The sequence below is a fragment of the Zea mays genome, chromosome 7 (genome assembly GCF_902167145.1).
Source record: "Zea mays cultivar B73 chromosome 7, Zm-B73-REFERENCE-NAM-5.0, whole genome shotgun sequence".
NCBI classification, from domain to species: Eukaryota; Viridiplantae; Streptophyta; class Magnoliopsida; order Poales; family Poaceae; genus Zea; species Zea mays.
Window position 1 is genome coordinate 12002682 of NC_050102.1, and position 7473 is coordinate 12010154.

Consider the following 7473-nt stretch of genomic DNA (forward strand, 5'->3'; position numbering starts at 1 on the left):
ACAAATGGTTGAACTTGTTGAGATACTGTGTGACAGTATCTCCACCTTGTTTGAGCTTCATAAATTCTTCTTGTTTCATATGGAGCACCCCTTCTGGAATGTAGTGCTCCCAAAATGCCAGTTTAAATTCATCCCAGGTAACTTGATGACTAGCAGGCTGGATAGCCACATAATTTCCCCACTAGATGCTGGCAAGGCCTCGCAACTGCTGTGCCACAAATAAGGGCTTCTGAGTCTCCGTGCATCAGAGGAGCCCAAACTTTTACTCAATAACCCGAATCCATTCATCTGCTTCAAGGGGATCTTCAGCCTTAACAAATAGCGAGGGATTTCCGAGAAATCCAAATATGAAGTTTCGCAGGGTCCTTGCGGATAAGCTCACCCGCCTTGCTGCTGATATTGCTGCCCCGCCATTTCTCGAAGGAAGCGGGTGTTATCGGATGTTGCATTGACTAAGGCAGCGATAGCCTCAGCCAAAGTTGGGGGTACTGGTGGTGGATTAGGAGTAGTTTCCCTCCCACGGGAGGTTCCCGCACCATCTTGTCCACGAGTCCTGGACGGCATCTGAGGCAAAGAACATTTGGAAAAAAAATATAAAATGCTAAAGCACACCATCCATTTACATTACTTAAAAGGTAATGATAAAGACTCAAATTTACAACAGGACCACATTACCTATTATACATCATCATATCTAAACTACACTATTCTAGTTTCTTATCACTTTTGGTAGCTTCACTGTCGGGTGTAGGAGTCCATTCATCAACCAGATTCATTGAAGGAGGGGGCCTGAAAAGGTCCAGTTCCCCACCAAGGGCTTCACCCGTTGCTCCAGAAGGTTCGGCTCCTATTCCGACAGGATCTGTAGGTACGTCAGGGTGCAGTCGTGAATACAATACATGAACTTCCTCATGTAGTGTATTACAGTACACCTGCAAGTTGTCCACGGTTGTGCTAAGCTCTTCCACACGGGCTCGAGCTTTGGCTTCCTTGGCCCAAGCAAGTGAACGTGAGTTAACAACCCAATCGAGCGCTAAATCTCGTTCAGCAAGTTGGTCTTGCAGATGTCGGATGTCAGTTCTTAACTCGTTTATTCACTGACCACCCTCGACCCACACATTATTCCTGTGACAGAGCTCTGTTTGAAGCTTCTCTACCTGAGCTTCTAGATCTCCGATGGGATCATTGCTATCACTACTACTATCCTCATGCCTTGGAGCTAGTTGATGGCGAGGCACACTAATTGGTCCGGTAGACTTGCACGCGGTTTTCCTTATGCGCGGCGGCATATCTCCATAAGGGGGAAAATCTTATTAGTATAGTTTTTAGTATGATGCATGCATAATTACAGAATCAACCTTAGTTGATTCACAACCTTCTATACATTACACTCTACTATCTGGTCTTTAAAATAAGTACTTCAGAAGGTAGTTAGATAAGAAGGAAAGAAATTTTCTAGATAAGTCTTTGAAAATTCTTTTTGAAAATGCCTCATAGCATCTGCAGAGATGGCTTCGCTCTGATACCAGCTGTGACGGAACCTCCCAAGTCATTAGGCCCACCTACAGTTGGCCTTGTCCAATAGACTTTAGACAACCCTGTAGGTGTCCCTGATCACTTGACAAGTTCGGTATCTGTATTCTTTACCTTGCCAAAGAGCGTTTCACCCATCACGCAGACATTACAACACATCGGAGGTACGAGAATGTGGAAGCAGTTACAATAACTTACTTTATTTTAAAGCAAGAAAGAGTAGTATTATTACAGACCAGAGCGAATATAGGAGTGCTGAAGTAATATTATTACATAACCTGGGAGGCAAAACCCCCTCCTGATAAAGCAGTAAAAAGTTTTCTTAACGGAGGACACTTCCTCCCGCAGCTTCAGTCTTGATTTTCTTCTTTAGGCACCACCCTGGAACAGAAGCAACAAAAATTTGCTGCTTCTTCACCTAAAACAACATGGGACAAAGCCTTGAGTACGAAATATACTTTTGCAAGTCTTACCCGTCAAAATAAAAGACTCTCAAGGATATGCTGGCCTTTGGGAATTAAGGTATAGCTTATCAATAATCAAGGACTCTGTTTGCATAAATGCTTACTAATAGTGGATCCTTAAAAGTCCAGTTTTATTAGCAAGTTAAGTCATTACCTGAGTTCTAGAGTTCTTTCTACCCTAGTTCAAGCACTTGACCTATACTAGCCAATTTCTTATCAACCCTTCTTGTTCACTGGAATGCTACATGTAGGTCAGTGACCAAGTCTTCATGTCCGCGAAGTTACGGTGATCCAAATCGATTAATACTCAGCTAAGGATCTCCAATCACATGACATATGTAATTAACCCTTGCATATGTCAACTCGCCACCGAGGTTCTTAAGACCAGATCAGGTTCACGCCAACCGAGAGCACAGATACACCACCGTCCACCCTCTTGCCACGGAGGGTACACGCTACTCTCGCCATCTCTCCACTCCCATTGCGTGTTATCTTATTCTGGTATTAGTCTGCCCGAGGCAAAGCTTACCCATGACGAGGCTTGTGACCAGTTAAAGGGTCCTCGATCATCAAGCCTACATTGACAAGGTCCTTAATCGACCCAGACGGAGACACTACACCGAGACTCTCTTCTCGTGCAAGTCACCCACCCGGTCTTAGCTTTATCATTTCAAACCCAAAGTTTGGTACCTGGCAGAGGTACATCTTTTCCGATGTTGAACCCATCATGGCCATGATGGATCCACCATCAAGTTTTATTTTTGAAAACATCCCACCCACTTTGAAGCATCATCTTTTGTCAAAACAAAACATTTTGTTTTTCTAGAGCAAAGCTAAGCATAAGAAAAACCTTTTTGTAAAACAGAGGATTAAGGAGAAGTAATCAAATCCAAGGAAGGAAATGCAGCAACTGGTTTAGCACACAACTCCTATCACCTAATTCATCAAGTAAGTGAAAATTTTTTAAAATAGCAAGGAGGTGGCAAATGCATCGGGGCTTGCCTTGTGTGATAGGTGAATCAGGCTCTGCTCCACAGATATCAAAGTAAAAGCAGTTTCCTGCCTGAGGTTCTTCAGGTGGTGGTGGTGGTGTAGTCCTTGCTTCTTCAACTTCTATTTCTTCCTCGTTTTCTATATATAGCCATATATAACCATGAATGCTCATGTAGTGCTCATGAAAATGCAAAGATAATGAAAGTATATTATCTAATGTCTTGAATATAACTTTCCTTCACGGATCTCCGGAAAACTAGGGTTTTTGGAGTCTATAGTGAAGTTCATAGGGCAGGGGGTTAGGGTTTTGGGCTCTAGGTACCAAACATGGTTCAAATCATACCAAATTTTACCCAAGGCTTCTAAATAATATTTAAAGCTTATCTAAAAAGTTTGGTGAATTTTGGGACTATTAATTACTCTCTAAAATTCCAGAAGTATGGGTTTGGGCTATTTTAAATATCCCAAAATTCCCTATTGGAACTAAAAATCATGAATCTATTTTTATTAAATACTATAGAAAATTAGGATTCTGGTAAAATTGGTCTGGTATTTTTAGCATTTTTCTATAATTTCTTATGGATTTCTAAAGCTTCTTGGAAAAAGAAAAAGAAAAACTTCTAACAGTGGTGGGCCAAAACTAACCCAACCGGCCCAACTCAAATAGAATACGGGGATGTGCCCACACGCGCGCGCCCGCGCAGTCATTTTTGCGCAGGGAACCCTGGCGGTTTGAAATTTCTATAAAGAATCCTTCCCACTGTTCCTCTGTCTCGCTGACACTTGCAAAAACAGCCCCACGATTTCATCTCTTCACATCCCGCAGTCCATGATGGCGAACGGCAGAGAACCGAGCTCCGGCGAGCTCATACCGGTCGGATTACTCGATGACTGGTGCTCTACTTCGGCTGAGACCTAATTCAAGTCCTAACAGGTGTTTCCCCTCAATTAATTTCATTAACTGAGCTCTAACTCGCTCTGTCCACGGTGACAGCGGGCACCACGGACAGCACGACGTGTTCCTGATGATCTAAGGGGTCCTAGCCTAATTGGCAGGGTTGCGGAGCATCAGGGACACACAAGAACACTAAAACGAAAGGGCAGAGGGCATGAGCAGACCTGAGACGAGCTAGCCACGGCAAGGCTGCTTTCACGGTGGCGGAAAGTAGATTTGGGGAAATCTAGAATTGGTGAGCTCTGGTGAGCAATTGGAGGCACGACTTGGTGGCTTGGTGCTTGACTACCCTATGGACCCGTCGGTGTGCTCAATTTATAGTGTGCTTGAGCGGTGGCCTCCAATTTTGGATTGGCACACTGGCGGTCGAAGATGAAGAGGGGTACTGGCGCACACGATTGGTGGCCATACCCGTGGCAACCTCACTGGTGATCACTGGATAAGTTAGTACGGGTCACAACGGCGTGGTTAAAGTGCTGAGGCACGTGGCACAAGACTGCGAGGTGTCTAACTCCGGTGAGGGTTGATTCAAGGCGATCGAGGTAGAGCGGACACGGTGGCCGGACGGAATAGTGCCTTAAGCTCATCCGCGGGGGAGATCTTTTCACCGCGAGAGGTTATCCGGGCACCAGTGAGCACGAATCACCTCACCGGCGGGAATCCACGCGCGGGGTTGCTGGCGACCGGTTCACTGAACCAACAGATTTTTCGGGTCACTGTACCATAAGGATCTTCTTCAGTCAGTCTGACAGATCATGTTTGGGGCGAATTTCCTCCCGATTTTGTTTGGTAACTAGATCAATGCTCTGCAGCAAAGTTGTAGCCTAACAGACCAGCTCTAACTTTGCTACATGGCGCACCCACAAAAAGTCATAGAATCTTACTTAAAATTGAGCCCTAAGTTCATCCAATCTCACTGTCAGTCTGAATTCAGACTTAGGGCAGTTTGACAGCCCAACTTTGGGCTCATTTTACTCCAAATTTTTCATGTGACCAAGGCTTAATCCCTATAGCAAAGTTATTCTCCTTATATAGCTCTACAAATTTGATGTGCTGACCTAGGGCAAAATCCTTATAGTTTTGAAATTACAGGGCTTCAAAGTTGATCCCATTCACTGAAATTCAGACTTAGCCTTATAAAAGGAATTGAATGGCTTTTTGCAAATAAGCCCAATTCACACCTTTTGGCATGTAAATCTTCAAACATGTGAACCATTTGACATGAGGTACCCTATTTCCATGATTTTTGCACTTAGGTCCAAAATGTGCACATTTTTACAGATAACCCCCTAGGGTTTCAGTCCAGGGTTTTCTAGGGGTCTATTTAGGGTTTTTGGTACTTCTCGGGTTTGGATGCTACTTAAGTCCATTAATAGTGACATCATATGATCATTACTAATAAGTTTTGAAATTTTCTCTTATTAGCCTTTGTTTACCCTTTTAAGCCCCAGTTTAGGGTTAAGTACTGTTCCCTAGGGTTCCACCCATGAAATGTCACATCAACACAACTTGTTTGAAATTTTTGGCCTAGTGAATGCATTCTAAGTGTAACAAGCACATGATATACTAATGCACATGATGTTTTGCTCAAGTTTTAGTGATAGTAACACCAGGGGTGTTACAATCCCCTTCCACCACTGCGTATCGCTTAGCCAACCGCACTATGCGCTCTATGGACACATGATCTTCAGGAAGGATATTTTCCTTCAGATAGTCCCGGATCTCAAAGATCCATGCATCGGGACCACTCTAAGCTATTGGCTGTGGCGCTAAGAGGTTGGCAGAACCCCCTATAACACATACAGTCTTCGGTAGGTTCTGTAGATGGGACGCCACCGAGACTGCTAGCTTCGAGGTGCTAGTCTCGTCCCCTTCGCCCAGTTCAGCAGACTGGGTGGTGGGTCTCAGCAGCCGTCTTTCGAAGATGCCCTCGAGCACGGGTGCCCCAGTTCATGCCCTCGTGGAGAGTTCATCTGCCGTCGAGTTGTCAGCCCGAGGAACATGTTGCAGTTCTAGGGCAGTTGAAAGGGAATTAGGCTTACACCTATTTCCTATACTAATTTTGGTGGTTGAATTGCCCAACACAAATAATTGGACTAACTAGTTTGCCCAAGTTTATAAGTTCTACAGGTACAAAAGGTTCACCATAAGCCAACAAAAAGACCAAGAAAAAGGGTTCAAACAAAGGAGCAAAGGGACAACCGAAGGCACCCTGGTCGGGCGCATCGGACTGTCTGGTGTGCCACCGGACAGTGTCCGGTGCACCAAGGAAGATCGACTTTAAACTCTTCACCTTCGGGAATTCTCAGAGCCAGCGCGCTATAATTCACCGGACTGTCCGGTGTACACCGGACAGTGTCCGGTGCTCCAAGAGGACGCGGCTCTGAACTCGCCAGTCTCGGGAATTCGCAACGGCTGCTCCGCTATATTTCACCGGACATGTCCGGTGTACACCGGACTGTCTGGTGTAACAGCGGGGCAACGGCTACTTCAGGCGCCAACAGCTACCTGCAGCGCATTAAATGCGCGCCAGTGCGCGCAGAGGTCAGGCACGCCCATGCTGGCGCACCGGACACCCTACAGTTCATGTCCGGTGCGCCACAGGACATCCAGGTGGGCCTAGCGTCAGAGCTCCAACGGTCGGAACCCTAACGGCCTGGTGACGTGGCTGTCGCACCGGACATGTCCCGTGTGCACCGGACTGTCCGGTGCGCCATACGACAGACAGCTTCCACCAAACGGCTAGTTTGGTGGTTGGGGCTATAAATACCCCCAACCACCCCACATTTAAGTCATCCAAGTTTTCCACTTCTCAACCACTTACAAGAGCTAGGCATTCAATTCTAGACACACTCAAGTGATCAAATCCTCTCCAATTCCACACAAGGCTTTAGTGATTAGCGAGAGAGATTTGCCGTGTTCTTTTGAGCTCTTGCGCTTGGATTGCTTCTTTCTTTCTCACTTGTTCTTGTGATCAAAACTCCATTGTAACCGAGACAAGAGACACCAATTGTGTGGTGGTCCTTGCGGGGAAGTTTTGTTCCCGGTTTTGATTTGAGAAGAGAAGCTCACTCGGTCCACGGGATCGTTTGAGAGAGGTTAAGGGTTGAAAGAGACCCAGCCTTTGTGGCCTCATCAACAGGGAGTAGGTTTGCAAGAACCGAACCTCGGTAAAACAAATCCGCGTGTCACTCTTCATTCGTTTGCGATTTGTTTTGCGCCCTCTCTCTCGGACTCATTATTATTTATAACGCTAACCCGGCTTGTGGTTGTGATTAATTTTGTAAATTTCAGTTTCGCCCTATTCACCCCCCCCCCCCTCTAGGCGACTTTCAATTGGTATCAGAACCCGGTGCTTCATTAGAGCCTAACCGCTCGAAGTGATGTCGGGAGATCACACCAAGAGGGAGATGGAGACCGGCGACAAGCCCACTACGAGTCACGGGAGCACTTCATCGGAAGAGTCCCGCACCAAAAGGAGGGAGAAGAAGAAGAGCTCCTACAACAAAGGGAAAGGGAAGGAGAAGA